Source organism: Accipiter gentilis, chromosome 9 (assembly GCF_929443795.1).
Source record: "Accipiter gentilis chromosome 9, bAccGen1.1, whole genome shotgun sequence".
NCBI classification, from domain to species: Eukaryota; Metazoa; Chordata; class Aves; order Accipitriformes; family Accipitridae; genus Astur; species Astur gentilis.
In genome coordinates this window covers 4289164-4302330 of record NC_064888.1, presented here as the reverse complement: position 1 = coordinate 4302330, position 13167 = coordinate 4289164, and the positions used below count along the sequence as shown (strand labels likewise).

Sequence of the window (13167 nt, the reverse complement as noted above, 5' to 3'; positions counted from 1 at the left end):
AAAAGGCCGCGTGTCCCCGGCACGCGCCCAAAGCCCACCTATTTTAAACGGCCTCTACTGCGAGCGGCTTTGGGGTTCGTACCGCCTTGTGTTTCGGGCTGGCGTTACGGCACGTACGTGCGGGCTGTTTTCCGTACAAAGGCAGGGACCGGTGTGCCCCTTCGGGCTGACAGCGCGAGCGTGTACGTGTCCATCACCCCAGCGGGGCGCGCGCATGTGTGCAGCTAGCAGAATTGATTTGGGCTTTTACAAAGGATAATTCCGGAGGAATATGCTAGTCTCTGACTGTGAGAGAGATTGAGATATTTTTGAATAGGAAACCTGCTTTGTGAGCTTCGTTACGGGCATTGCTGAGAGTGAGCGTGAATATTTCCCTTTAGAAAGGGAGGCTATAGAAACATCACCTTCGTCCTCAGTATTAATTGAAAGTGCTGTTATCCAACGGCTACTTACTGTTTAAAACTGAATTTGCGGATTTCTTGAGTGCTCTGCGGAGGAGCAGCCTTGTTTCTAAGTGTGGCATCGACCCTAATGAACAACAGTAGTTGAGGAGTATTTTAAGAAGGGGATTTCGGCTCTTGTAACTCGAGCCCTTTAGGCCCATTGATGAAATTACTTGTTGAGCTGTAGAAAGTACAGCATCGTTAATGAAAACTTAAGGCTAGAAAATTAGTTATTCCCAACATCAGGAAACTTAAGGAAAAAAGCTCTTCCCCCCCCCTCCCCCCAAACCCTTAACCCTGCATCATTAAATTAATCACTTCATCAATCACTTAAACTTTCATATCTGCTTTGCTAATAGGCAATAACTTTAATGTTTACGTTTAAGAAGGGAAAGAGAGAGAGGGAGAAGGAAGAAAGTATATTTGCAATGTGGACTCATTAACATGTCAGGGTAACCTTGCTTTTGGTAACCGCCTCATCAAACCATTTGAAGGTTTGATCTCGCCACCTTTCACGTTCGAGTGCGTGAGCCCTTGCAAGGGGGCTAAGCCCTTTCAAAAGAAACAGAGAAAGATGTGTGTTTGTGGTAATGAGGTCTGGGGTGGTTTTTCTGTCTGAGATGACTTTAGTAGCATTAATTATCTGTACAGAGCTGCCTGTAGGAGCTTTGTTTGTGGGCTGGCTTCTTGCTGGGCGTTGGGCTCTGCTCCTTGTTACCTTGGAGTGTCCAGGCTTGGATGTCCACACCGTCCCAGCTCGGTTAAATTGGGCCTTTTTCTTGGCCAGTTGGAGGCATTAGCATGGGTGCCAAACCTGATATAGAACAGGGATGACAATGTGAGTCAAGCTTGCTAAAGCAAAAAACACAGGGCAGGGGAAAAGTATATGTGCGCGTATATGTGTGTATACATTCAAATTACAAAGCTGTATATATATATCTTTGTGGAGGTATTAATATTCTAAAGGAATGTATTATGAGCCAAGAGTATTTCCCTGTACTGTAGGGAAATACTTGCTTATGCATACACTCATAATTTTTATTTTTGGTCTGTGTTTTCACTTTCAGTCTATCAATGGGACCTCTTAGAAAAAAAAAAGCTATGGTTGCAAACAGTGATAAACGTGCTTGTACATTTTGCCAGATCAGGAACTTGATGTAGTTGAGTTGTGTGAGCTTAGAAAAGAAGAAGGTGGGGGGGGGGGGGGGGAGGTACACCCCACTACCCCCTAGTTCTGTGTTTGCATGCAACATTTTCATCTGAGATCTCTGCAATCTGGATCTGCTCCACCACTCTCTGGCTAATTCTCTTGACTGAGGAGCAAAGCAAAAACACGTGAGAGGCGGCAGAATGACTCCCTTGCATTATACAACGCTCCGGCAAAGTTCATGCCACGTCGGAGGAAAGCGACGGAGCGTTACACGTCATGCTCTCGCGTCTCGGCCCGTTTTGCCATCCAGCCTGGGGCTGCGGTGAAGTGGGAGGTGTGTTGAGTGAAGGGTGCTGGGAATAGATGGGTTTGAGAAGGGCTGGCACCCAGCTGCTTGCGCAGTTTGAAGTTTATAAATGAAATGCTGCAGAGGTGCGTGGCCGGCTCCCAAATTAGCCGGGTGAGAGGGGGAACAGCTCGAGGCACTTCCCTGTGATGCTGCAAAAGGTATTCCATGATAGCCTTCATGACTCTTTTTACACAATTTTCAGACTTCTAGCCTTGAAAAAAATTAACCTTTTAATTAAACTTTCCGTGATTGGCCACTGTGGAAGTACTACTTTGTCTTTAACAAATGAAAAATTCAAACTATTCACCACCACTACCAGCTTGTCATTGTTGCTTTTTGGTGTAAAAGAAGTCATCAAAAGCAAAACAAAAAAAAAAGGTCCAGCTTCTCTCCTGCATCAAAATCATCCGAGCAATTAAAACGTGAAAATTTACTTAGTCCTCATTAACGGAAACCCACCATATTCCTGCGTGAAACCAAGCAGGTAGAAGAGAACCCTTCTGGAAACGTATATACGTGCCACCGTGGTGAGATTGCAGAATAAAACTTGCACTGTTGGGAAGCGTCTAGGCAGAAAACTGCCGTTATCCTGGTGAGCATCGCCTGTTTGGGCGTTGCGCTGCCCTGGCTGGGCTGATGGCGTGGGTGGCAGGGTTGCCTCCGGGGAAGCTTCTTTTATCGCTGTTTCTGCAATTTTAGGGACCAGAGGACACGCAGGGTGGTCACCTCGATGTTGTCGCAGGAATCCATCCCCTCCCCATCTCCTGGCTTTTAAACCGATTTATCGTCATAGTGTGCTAATGCACCTCTCTGCCTTTGAATGGCTTAATGTGCTTGATTGGCAGGGGGAGTTAATAAATTGGTTCCTCTTGTCAAACTGCTCCCGTACATTGATGGCTTTTGAATTAACTGTAACCACTCGGGGGGAAAAAAAAAGCTGGAGACAGCGTTGTTGGACAACTCGATGAAAACATCTGTTCAATTTGCAGCAGTGGTCAGAAGAGTGAATAAGCTCTGTGCGCTCCCTCTCTTAAAGATTTATTAATATTGCTCTTTACGCAAGGGGGAAAGATTTCAAACACTTGACATTTAATGGTTAGTAACTCAATTTTATTCCATTCATCTGCATGGGTTTGTCAAGTGCCTGCTCTGTTGAGGCTCCGGTATTGTATTGCGTAGGCTGTCTTTCTGCGTGTGCGCAATTAGGAGGGCGATTCGGTACCTGAATACAGAGGAACCTCTTTCTTTTTTTGTTTCTAATTGATTATTAGGTTTGAGGCGAGAGATCATATTATGGAACGTAACACCCTTTCACAAACAGTGATGTGGCTTCGTCTCTTACTCCGCTGTTCAGTTTCAAGCAGTTAATTTGAAAATAGGAGGGGAAAAAAGACTTTAAAATGTAGAAAGTCCAAGGCAGACTAACAATTCAGGGTACGGGGAGAAGCGAGGAGCATTCTCACAGGCAGAGATTAATGGTTGTTACTAATGATTTTGGGAAATAGAGGGGAAGAAATAGATATGGCAGAAGACTGTAAAATAAGTAACAGCACTGCGGAAAACCTTGACTCTTGAAACGCACCTTTTCCCATGTGACAGCTGCATCAAATTAAACACATCCTACCGGATAAAACTATTTCTGTACAAAAGAGCACTGATGTAAAACTCGGCGTAGTGGGGGACGGTAAGGCAAGTAAGCGAAGGGACCATGCAGAAAGCACCATCCTGCATACGTATCTCTCCCGCTGTCCCTGAAGCAGCTTTCCTAGAGGCATAAAGGAAAGGGTGGGGAAAACCCAAATTTCTCCCTGGCTTCTGCAAGTTGTTCTTTGTCTTGGAAAAACTGTTGCAGTCCCAGGGATGCTGTCTGCAGTCCCGTCAGGTACGGAGCTGGGAGTGACAGCTTGCAGAAAGCACATCAGCCAGAAGCCATTACCAGCCTACTTTGGTGGGGTGGGGGAAATAGTCATAAATTAAGGCTCCGTACTGGAGAGGGCAAGGCGGGGGGGGGGGGGAAATCCCAGGCTGGTATCATCATGCTGCAACAGAAACCATAAAAATTGGCAGGATCCTCCCAAGTTTACGCAACCCTGACAGCGAGGGACAGAGGAGGGTGAGCCCCACGGGCACTGGGATGCTTCGCAGCCGTTTTCTGGCAGATGGCAGGTTGAAAAAGGTGTCCCCTAAGGGGTGGGGGAGGCTGTTGCCTCCCTGGATTTTAAACCAGGAGCTTGGTTTTGCATTCCAGGTTGTAAGTTGGAGGTGTATTTTTTTTATTATTATTTTTCTTTACATGCTGCTTGTTTCACACGTCGAGGAAGAAGAGAGCTGGTCCTGTTGCAGAGCAAGCTTGCAAGGTGTGGAGGGGAAGCATTTTAAATATAATTTGCTGATTTGCTTTGCCTTTTTTTTTTTTTTTTCTTTCGAAAAATCCAGATTCTTTCAATTTCACTCGAAAAGTTGCCATCGGCTTGGGGAGTAGTTGGACTGAGCGAGACATTAGCTGGCTGCGTGATTTCATGTCTCCATCTCCAGTGTTACCCTTGGCTTTATTGTAGCCCTCGGTACAGAATCTCTGGCTCTCAGGGATGCCCCTGGGCATCGCTTTGGGATCCTGCTGGGTGGGGGAACGGGGGCAGTGGGCTCCATCTCCTGCATTGCTTCTGCTGGGTCTCACCCACCACCCATGGCACAGAGCCTCATACGTTACGCTGTGGAAAAGGAAACCCTGTGAAGGGCTTGTATGGGACACGTGCAGCGGAGTCTTGAATGCAATTAATACGGCTCGAGAATAATTTCTTACTTTCAGGACGGCCCTTGACTATTCTTTTTAACATTGGGCTTTATGGCTTAATTTAATATACTGGCTCCCTATCCAAGAGTGAAAAAACATGGCAATAGCACATGTGTGCAGTGGTAAATATTACAGCAACCTGGTCTATCTTGCCAGGCTGCTGAGCTGGAGAGGCGTACAGGAGCTGTACGTTTTGCAGGCTACACCGAGGTGGGGAAGGCTGGCTTGGCCTGCAGTATAAATAGCAATTAGCATCTGGATGCTTTTGCTGGACTTTCTCCATAAAATGGTATAAAGGTCCCTGGGCTTGAGGAGAACTGGGGCATTTTGCATGAGAAGATGTTTCCTTGCACATCGTGTCAGCAGCCTCTTGGATTTTGCATCCCTCGGGCAGTGCTTGGGCTGACACAGCCGATGATGTCTTCAGTAAGGACATCAGGAGGGGGTTTCTTTCCCCAAAACTTTCTCCTCTTCCAGCGCCTCTAAATAAAGGCCAGAATTTGATGGTTGTGGCTTTGCACTCAGCAGCGAGTGCCCAGCTTTTCTGGCCTTGGCTTCCTAACAGCAGCAGCAGTCTGGGGAAAAAAAGGCTCAGGGTCCGTTTGCTGTTCACAAAGAGCTCGTTAGTTCATATTAAAAGCCAAAAGTGCTGTGGTTGGTGGGTATCCAGCTGTCCAATCAACTGGAATCTGTTGGAGATGCTGCTTTCCAGTGTTTTGGGTTCCATCCTTCCCCCCTGAAACAAAAGCTCATCCCAGGGACCAGCAATACTGGAGATGTGGTTCGGTCCTGGTTTGCCCCTCACGTATCCTGTATCCAGTGGCATCATCCAGGCAGGCAGAGGGACAATTTTCATTGGGACATTGATCCCAGAAATGAAAAGAGTGCCTCCCATCCTCCCAAAAAAGGCAAAAAAAAAAGAAAAAAAAAAAGGGTTGGGGGGGGAACTTTGCTAGCACAGATCCGCATGCAGCCTCTTTTGAGCAAGAAACATGGATATTTGGCTCCGCTGGCTGGAGGGTGCCGGTGGGGTTGTATGAGGTGGTGACAAGGGGCTTGGCTGGGCAAGGCACTTTGCCAGGCGTGGTTTCATCCCTGTTATCTGTTAAACTCACCGCCTTGTAAAAGTGGAAGTGGCCCCAGGTGGTTGGATAATGGCATCTTTAATTGTGCTCTGAATGAGATTAACTTCTTATCTGACAGTTTGACATCTTTATTGTTATTAATGTGTGAATAATACAGCGCAGGTTTTTTTATACGTAACTTTGGTAGCAAATGTTTTCCTTTTGTTTAGCAGCGTCTGTTACTTTGCTGGTTAGCCACCTTCAGACTCCCAGGCTCCAAGGGCAGGGACGCCTGAGGTCGAGGGATGCTGCTCCGAATTCTTTCCTTATTAAATGGTAATTGCCATTGCATTGCGGCTATTCTCGTTTAGTTATTTTTTTGAACGGTGAGTAGAGGTGGCGGCAAGCAAGTCCTCCGGTGAGTTTGCAGTTACTCAGGCCCATGGGAGGGGTGATGGGATGGGACACGGGGGGGGGGGAGCGAGGGACTATGTCTCCCAAAGGCCAGCTGGGAGGAGCAATATCGGTGGGCAGAGAGGGATGGCTGGCACTTTTCCGGAGAGAGAGATTATCATGGCCCTAAAAACTGGGTATAGGCTTGCACCATTTATCGTTGCCTGGCCAAAAGGGAGAAAAATGATTCAAAATGCTGTTGCCTTACAGTGGGAAAAGTGCTGGCCGTGGGAAACAGCTGCTGCTGGGGAGGGGGTTTGGGATGCTGCCAGGGATGGGCGCAGGCGCCAGTGGGGCTGCGGGTGCTCTGGCAGGGGCTGGGCCGGCTCTCCGAGCGGCGGGGAAGGGAGCTGCGGAGGACGGGGGGCGGCTGCAATCTGTCGACTCCACAAAAAGTAGTTTCTGTGATGTAACTTGCTATTAGACGGGATAACAAGGTCAATCATGCCTTTGCCTGGGAGAGCTTCAGCCAACACTTCTATCAAAACCAATATTAATTTTCACTAATTAGGAGCTGCAGCTAATGAGTGTCACAGCTAATTTACCTCATCCATAACGAGGGAGAGGAGGGGGTCAGGCGTGTGGGATCAGCGCCCGCAAATCTGCCGCCTCCTCTGCTCTCCCTTTCTCTCTTGGCCAAGTGAGCGTTTGTCACCTGGGTGGCTTGTCGTCTGGGGGGGACGTGGGCACGTGTGTGGTCCCCCGTCCCCCCTTCGCCTTCCTCGGCGCGGGGGGATGCTTTGGGGAGGCAGAGGAAGAACCGTACGGGGAGATGCGCTGTGCGGCAGGTGGTGTCGGGTCCAATCTGAAAGGAATGAGTGAGTGATCAGGTGAGGCGGAGAGGACTCGGTAGCGTGGCATTGCCCAGCTGGCAGCATGGGGCAGAGCAGGTTCGTGCCAAGGGGGAGGGCAGGCAGGCGACCTGCTGGCTGCCTGGGAAGAGTGCGAGAGGGTTTCTGGAGCTCAGCTCAAAGCAGTGAGGTTGGGGGGGGGGGGAAAAAAAAAAAAAAAGGAGCTTGAAAAGATTTGCAAAGGAAATTTTGGGTGACTGTTGTCCTGAAGGGGAAGTCATAGTAAAGCGTGTTTGCTCTCGAAACCCTTAAATTAATTTCAAAAGCCTTTGCTGTACTTTTTGTCCCTGGTCTCTTCCATACCTTTTATCCAAATGACTGCTGTATGCCAGGGCACACAACCAGGCTGGAAAGCACCCTGAACACAAAATGATGAAGCAGTTTGTCTGTCACCATTCGTACGGTCTTCTGACTCGCTTTAGGGAGTCTCTTTCCCTGATAGAGTATTTCTGCGGGTCTTTGATTTTGTGACAAGCTGGACGAGCATTGCAAAGGACAGGGATGTTTGTGGGGATTGAATTTTTTTACCAGGTAGCTTGTGTGCTGTGCAGGTTGGCTTCCTGCACAGGTTGCAGGCAGGAGTATTCCGTGGACATTGCCAACAGTACTAATAGAAAGCGAATTTCTGATTTGGAATTATCCCTGTTGGTCCTATAAACTCGATCTGACGGCTCAGGCAAGGGAAGAAAGGGTACGCCGTCTATTGTGTCCTTCTAAAATGGCTTGGGTTTTATAGGCTGTTTTCTCTAAACAAGCTGGAGACTAAGAATTATCCACAGAGATTAGTGTTTTAAGTAAGAATACTAGAGAAATTTGCAGTCTGCTCTCAGACAGCTCATTGTTAGGGATGGCCAAAATTGACTGAATAAATGTTTCATTGGTTTTATTCATATTGCCCTGACTATAAACCTCAGGAGTCTTCCTTGTCGGAATTGATCCGTTCTGACAGCAAAAGGTTGGGCAACACCGTCAGCCCATCCTGACACGTGCTTTAAAGAGGACAGAAGAGCTTTTGCGTTGTCCGAGGCAGCTTTCCTAACAGACATCCTCCTGTTTGGGGTTTTCTGAGGCCTTGAGAAAAGGGTTTGGCTTTTAGGCATGCCCGGAAAAACTCACACAGGGAAGTGATGGGCAGAGAAGTGCCTTTCCTGAAAACCACCTCACCGAGAGCATCTTTTTTGAGGTGTCCTGTGAGGTTCAGGTGGAACCTGCTTATGGTCCCGGCTCTCATCCGTATGCATGGTGGGCTTTGCCTCTGGCAGCCCACCAAGGTGGTTTTGCTGCCTGTCCATATCCAGCTCCCCAGCTAGTCCTGGCTTGGGCTGGTTTATTACATTTTTTTTTGAGCTGTTGGTCTGTGAAATTGCCACCCAGCCTGTGGTAGTAGGTCCCAGCAGGCGTTTTGCCTCTACCTGCTCTAAGGCTTGCTGTACCCGCAAATAGCTGGGTTTCTCGGCTTGTTCCTCACCAGCTCCTCCCATACCTGTCATCAGCCTTGGTGGAGAGAAGAGTATAGCAGCAAAAGTGAATGGATTTCATATCCATATCCTCAACATGCTCAGAAATGGTAGGGTCAGTGCTCCCCTGTTTGTCCCAAAGACTTTGGTCTACAGCAGGGACAAGGGCAATTTCTGGGTGAGCAAGTCCCAAACACCTTTATAGCTTAAAACACAAACTGTGAGCCTGTAGGCTTTCCCATAGCCTTCTTTACCTTCTTCATGGAGATTTTGAGACCACAGTCAAATGCCTGCTTTCAAAACAGGTTAGAAAGGAGGAAGAATAAGAAGCAGAGAGAGCAGGAGGTAGCCCGTTCCTCGGTGGTGCGGTTCTGGTGAGAGAGTCTGATCTATTTCCAGCTACTTATCCAAAATCAGTCTGCAGATAGGTCCTCTATGTCCTTTTACAGCCTTTAATACATACGTGCAACCTACCCAGAGGCACGTGCAGTCCAGTATTTCCTTTGGCCAGAGCAAACCCAGTGGATGATACGACCCGAGCTCTGCTTGGGCAGTTGGCAACACAAACTTTTGAAGGGCAGAGAAAACTCCCTGTTAGCATTTTTCTTCGCTAAATTTGCTGACCCCTGCAGGTCAGCTCTAATCTGAAGAGCAATAGTTAGTAACATAGTCCTCTGCTGCGTCAACCCCAGGACAATTTTTCCCCTTCTTGAAACCTCCCACCATCACCAGCCTAGCTATCTGCAGCAATGGTAGCAACAGTGACAAAACACCACGTACTGTAGGTAACGACCGTGGGTACGTGCTGCGCGGATTGACCCTGCTTTGAGCAAAAAGACACAGTTTGCTAGTGTGTTGCCAGCACCAGAGGAATGTCTTGGAAATCTTAGCGGGGAAATCCCATCCTAGAGAGATGACGCCCCGTGACTGCGCTGTCTTTGGATGACAAATATGTGGGGGTTTGTTAATGTGCTGGATGAAGTTGTATTTTCAAGGTTTACCCCGATTTCTGCGGCACCTGTTGGCTGTTGGAGTTGCAGTACCAGTCACGCTACAACAATAATAGCGTGGTGCTGACAGTGAAATATAAGCAAACAGCAGCATCCATGAGCTCCTTGATGGTATTTGTGCATAGGAAGATGTAACCTCATGCATCAAACGTCTTGTGGCAATGGATTCCCGATCCTTGAAAAAGAAGGGTTGGAGGGAGTGAATATTGTTTGCAAACCTCTCGTCTTAGCTGGATCCGAGCAGGCGTGACTTGCTGTGCTGGGTCAGATGGTGGACTCTGTGTTTTCTCTGTATGTATGTATATGTAATACATTGAGGATGTGGAGTTTAGGGTGGGGGTCTCAAACCAGGGTGCGCTTTGCTTTTGCTCCCGGGTGGGAGGCTGCAGCCAGGGCCCTGCTGGCATAACGTGATTTCCCACCGAGCAGACGGGATCTTTGGGACTGCTCGGGCAACCCGAGGTTGGGCACGTTTGCTGGTGGCTGTCCCCCTCCCCTGCTCTCCTGCGTGCCCTTTGGTGGGAGTCAAGGTGGCTGAGAAAGTTTCTCTGCACTTACCGCCCAGGAAAAGCGACCTTCAGGCAGAGTAGTTCTTGGGGAAAAAGCTTCCCCAACCGTGACAGATTTGACTATAAATCTCCAGTATTAATGCCCAGGTTCCCAAGGTCTGTCATCCTGCATGCCGGCGAGGCACGTGAGTTGCTCAAAAACAACGTACTGACTCATCAGTCATTTTGGAGGCATGTCAGAAAGCTGTTGCTGCAAGCGGGGAGGTTGAAGGAAGCCTGTGAGCGTGCTTGGGTGGCGGTACGCAGGACAGATGGGACAACATCCTCAGCTGGGAGGGCGCACGGGCAGCCCAAAACCTGAGACGGCTGGGATTTATGTCATGTGCGAGAGACGGAGTTGGAAGAGAAGGAAGAGGTTTGCACGAGGTCTTTTAACTGCTTGAAAATATCTGGAGTGAGGGAGGCTCAGGTTCGGAGCCCTGGAAGTCTCGTCGCTGTTAAATGGCCGAAACCCCCATGAGATCAAGTCGAGCTGCGCAGCGGTCCTGAGCCCCATAGCCGCCCAGGGTGGGGGGTTTCATCCGCCACTTTGTCCTCTACCCTTTTCGGTACTCGGGCTCTCTGTTATACCCCAAATTGCCCTGCGCGCTTTGGGAGCAGACTGCAGGTACTGCTTGAAGCCATGTATTTTCCTTCGGTGTGCAGCTGTGCACACCCAAACCGGGCTTGCTTTTGCAAGGGTCGCTGCCGGTTCAATGCCGCGTTAGCGGTGAATAATGCCGGCGTCCAGCCAGCTGCCACCCGCTGCAGAAGGACAACTCTGTTGCAAGTGGTGACGTTATTTTGTTTCGTTTTCTGTGACTGTCTTCATGAATAATTCTTAGAGAGGAAAAGAGTCTCTCTCTTTTCTTTCTTTCTTTTTTTTTTTTTCCTCCTTATGGAAAGAGTTGGACTGGTTTTAAAATAGCCTCAGCATGAGTATCTCTTATTGGTACAGGTATTAAGTTAGTTATGAATTTCTTGCACTTTGGGTCCTAGGAAAATCCTTCCTTTATTCCTTTTGCATTCACTCTTGGTTAATAAGGCTTATTAGCACTCTTTAATAATGACAGATATAATCTCAGCCCAAATTTGAGGAAATTTTGGGAGCTACCTAGGCCAGGGTGCTCTCTACGTCCTGCCAAGGACAAGGGCTAGAATAAAGGACAACCAAAAGAGAAGAAGAAGAATGGCTGCCCTTTAACGGGAAGGAGGAAAAGAGGTGCATTTCTTGCTGATGGCAGGAAAATGCTCACTGCCCATAAAAGAAGCACCATATGCGAGTGCCTTGTGGCATGGTTGGGTTGGTGGAGTGAGTTTGGTTTGGGTTTTTCTTTGAGGTTTTTAGCTGTGTCTCATGCTGTGGAGATTTCTAACACCTGCCAGCTACTGGGGCAATGTCCCTGGGCCCGCAGGATTGCTCATCCTTTCAGGTCTGATGCACTAAGACTCAAATCCCCAGGGGGTTGTTCTGTAGAGCCAAGGGGCAAAATGACTGGCCGTAGACTCGCAGTCTGCAAATCGGAGTTTCAGGTGGAGAGAGTAGGGTGGATTTTCTTCATCCAAGAAATGGTCAAATAGCACAGGAGAAGCTCAGCTCTGGCGAACAGTTTTTCCCTTGTTAAAACCCTTAGCACTGAGCTGCCCCGTCCATGCTTCCATTGTACCCTGGGGAGGAAGGCACGCATTTAGACCCTGTTCTTCCTCATGGGAATGTCACTCTGAGCAGGCATCACTTCCAGACCGGGTCCTTGACCCCTCTGGCACGTGTTTGTGGTGCAGCGCTATTCAGCGCAGCGCTGTGCAAAGCCCTTCAAGAGAAGGAGGATGAATTTGTCTGCAGGAGCTGGCAGCGTAAGCGTGGATCACCGAGAGGGCACTTGAGAAGCGCAGGAGATTTCTGAGATGCAGTGAAGGGGCTGGTTTTGCATGCGAGTTAGAGGCTGGTGCTGCCAAAGGGGCTGGAAAAATACTCGACGTACGTGGCGCAGTCGTCTGGGCAGAGGTGGCTGGGACTTGTCTGTGATGTGTACAAGTAGCTGTTGGCAAGTAGATGCTGAATTTGGTGGTCAATACCCATCTCTCCCTCAATCAGGGCTTCGGGGGAAAGAGAAGCTTTGAAAGTCTTCACTTTGAGCAATTGAAAGCAAAAGCCTAAAACTGTGACTTATTGGATCACTTTTCTCTTCATAGATTTCCACTTTTAGAACAGTCTGTGAAACCTCAGTGATTGCTTTGTTTTTGCCTTCAAACAACCCAGCAGCTGGGATTTAGCGTGGAGTTTTGTTTTCAGTTTGGATTTTAGAATTTTATTTATTTTTACGTATGACTAAGGGAGGTTTTTTTGAGCGCCAGCTGGTCTGGACACCAAGCGAGAGGGTGCAGAGACTCGGACACCCCTTGTAGCTCTGACCCAGCTTGCAGAAAAAGCTGCATGCAACTGGGCTGTTGCAGGTCGCCTTGGCCATGGGGAACGTCCCAGGCTGACTTGTGCCTTCGGCTGGGGGTTCTGCTGGGATGACGGACACGGGGACTTGGGTGGAGGTCTTGGGAAGTCTACTGTTGAACGTGGCAGTGTTCTGGGGTAAAGGACCAGGAGCGCAAGGTCTTCCACTCGGTATCTCTTAAAATTGGGTCATCTGGCAGGTCTTCTGCCTTGCCCCTAAGAGGAATGTGACACTGTAGAGAAACAGCAGCTTGCAAAAGTAGGTGGTGGATGAAGACTGAGCACTGCTGACATCCCTGGGACGGGGTCCTGCCTGCTACTGTTCGTCTGCTTCACCCTACGGAGCTTTAGGTCTGGAACATGAGGGTTTCGCAAGCATCGCTGCTTCCCTGTTGCAACATTTGCTTCTCTGTCTTCTTAACGTGGTGATAAAGATCATGGAAAAACCTGTTTCACTTGTCCGAAGCATAAAAATTGACTTGTTCTTAATCAGTAAAGACCTACCCGGGGTGTTGTGTGGCCCCTCACCCTCTGCCAAAATGCAGCAATCTCTGGAGCAAAGCTTGGGGGCAGCAAGGGAGACAACTGCCTTGGAGCAACGC

General features: G+C 48.7%; 1 protein-coding gene across 3 annotated transcripts in view; it reads left to right on the top strand.

Moving 5' to 3' along the window:
* Positions 1-13167, top strand: part of CDH23 (cadherin related 23) — a 212794-nt gene that overhangs the window by 22870 nt on the left and 176757 nt on the right. The gene's annotated exons all lie outside the window — the stretch shown is intronic.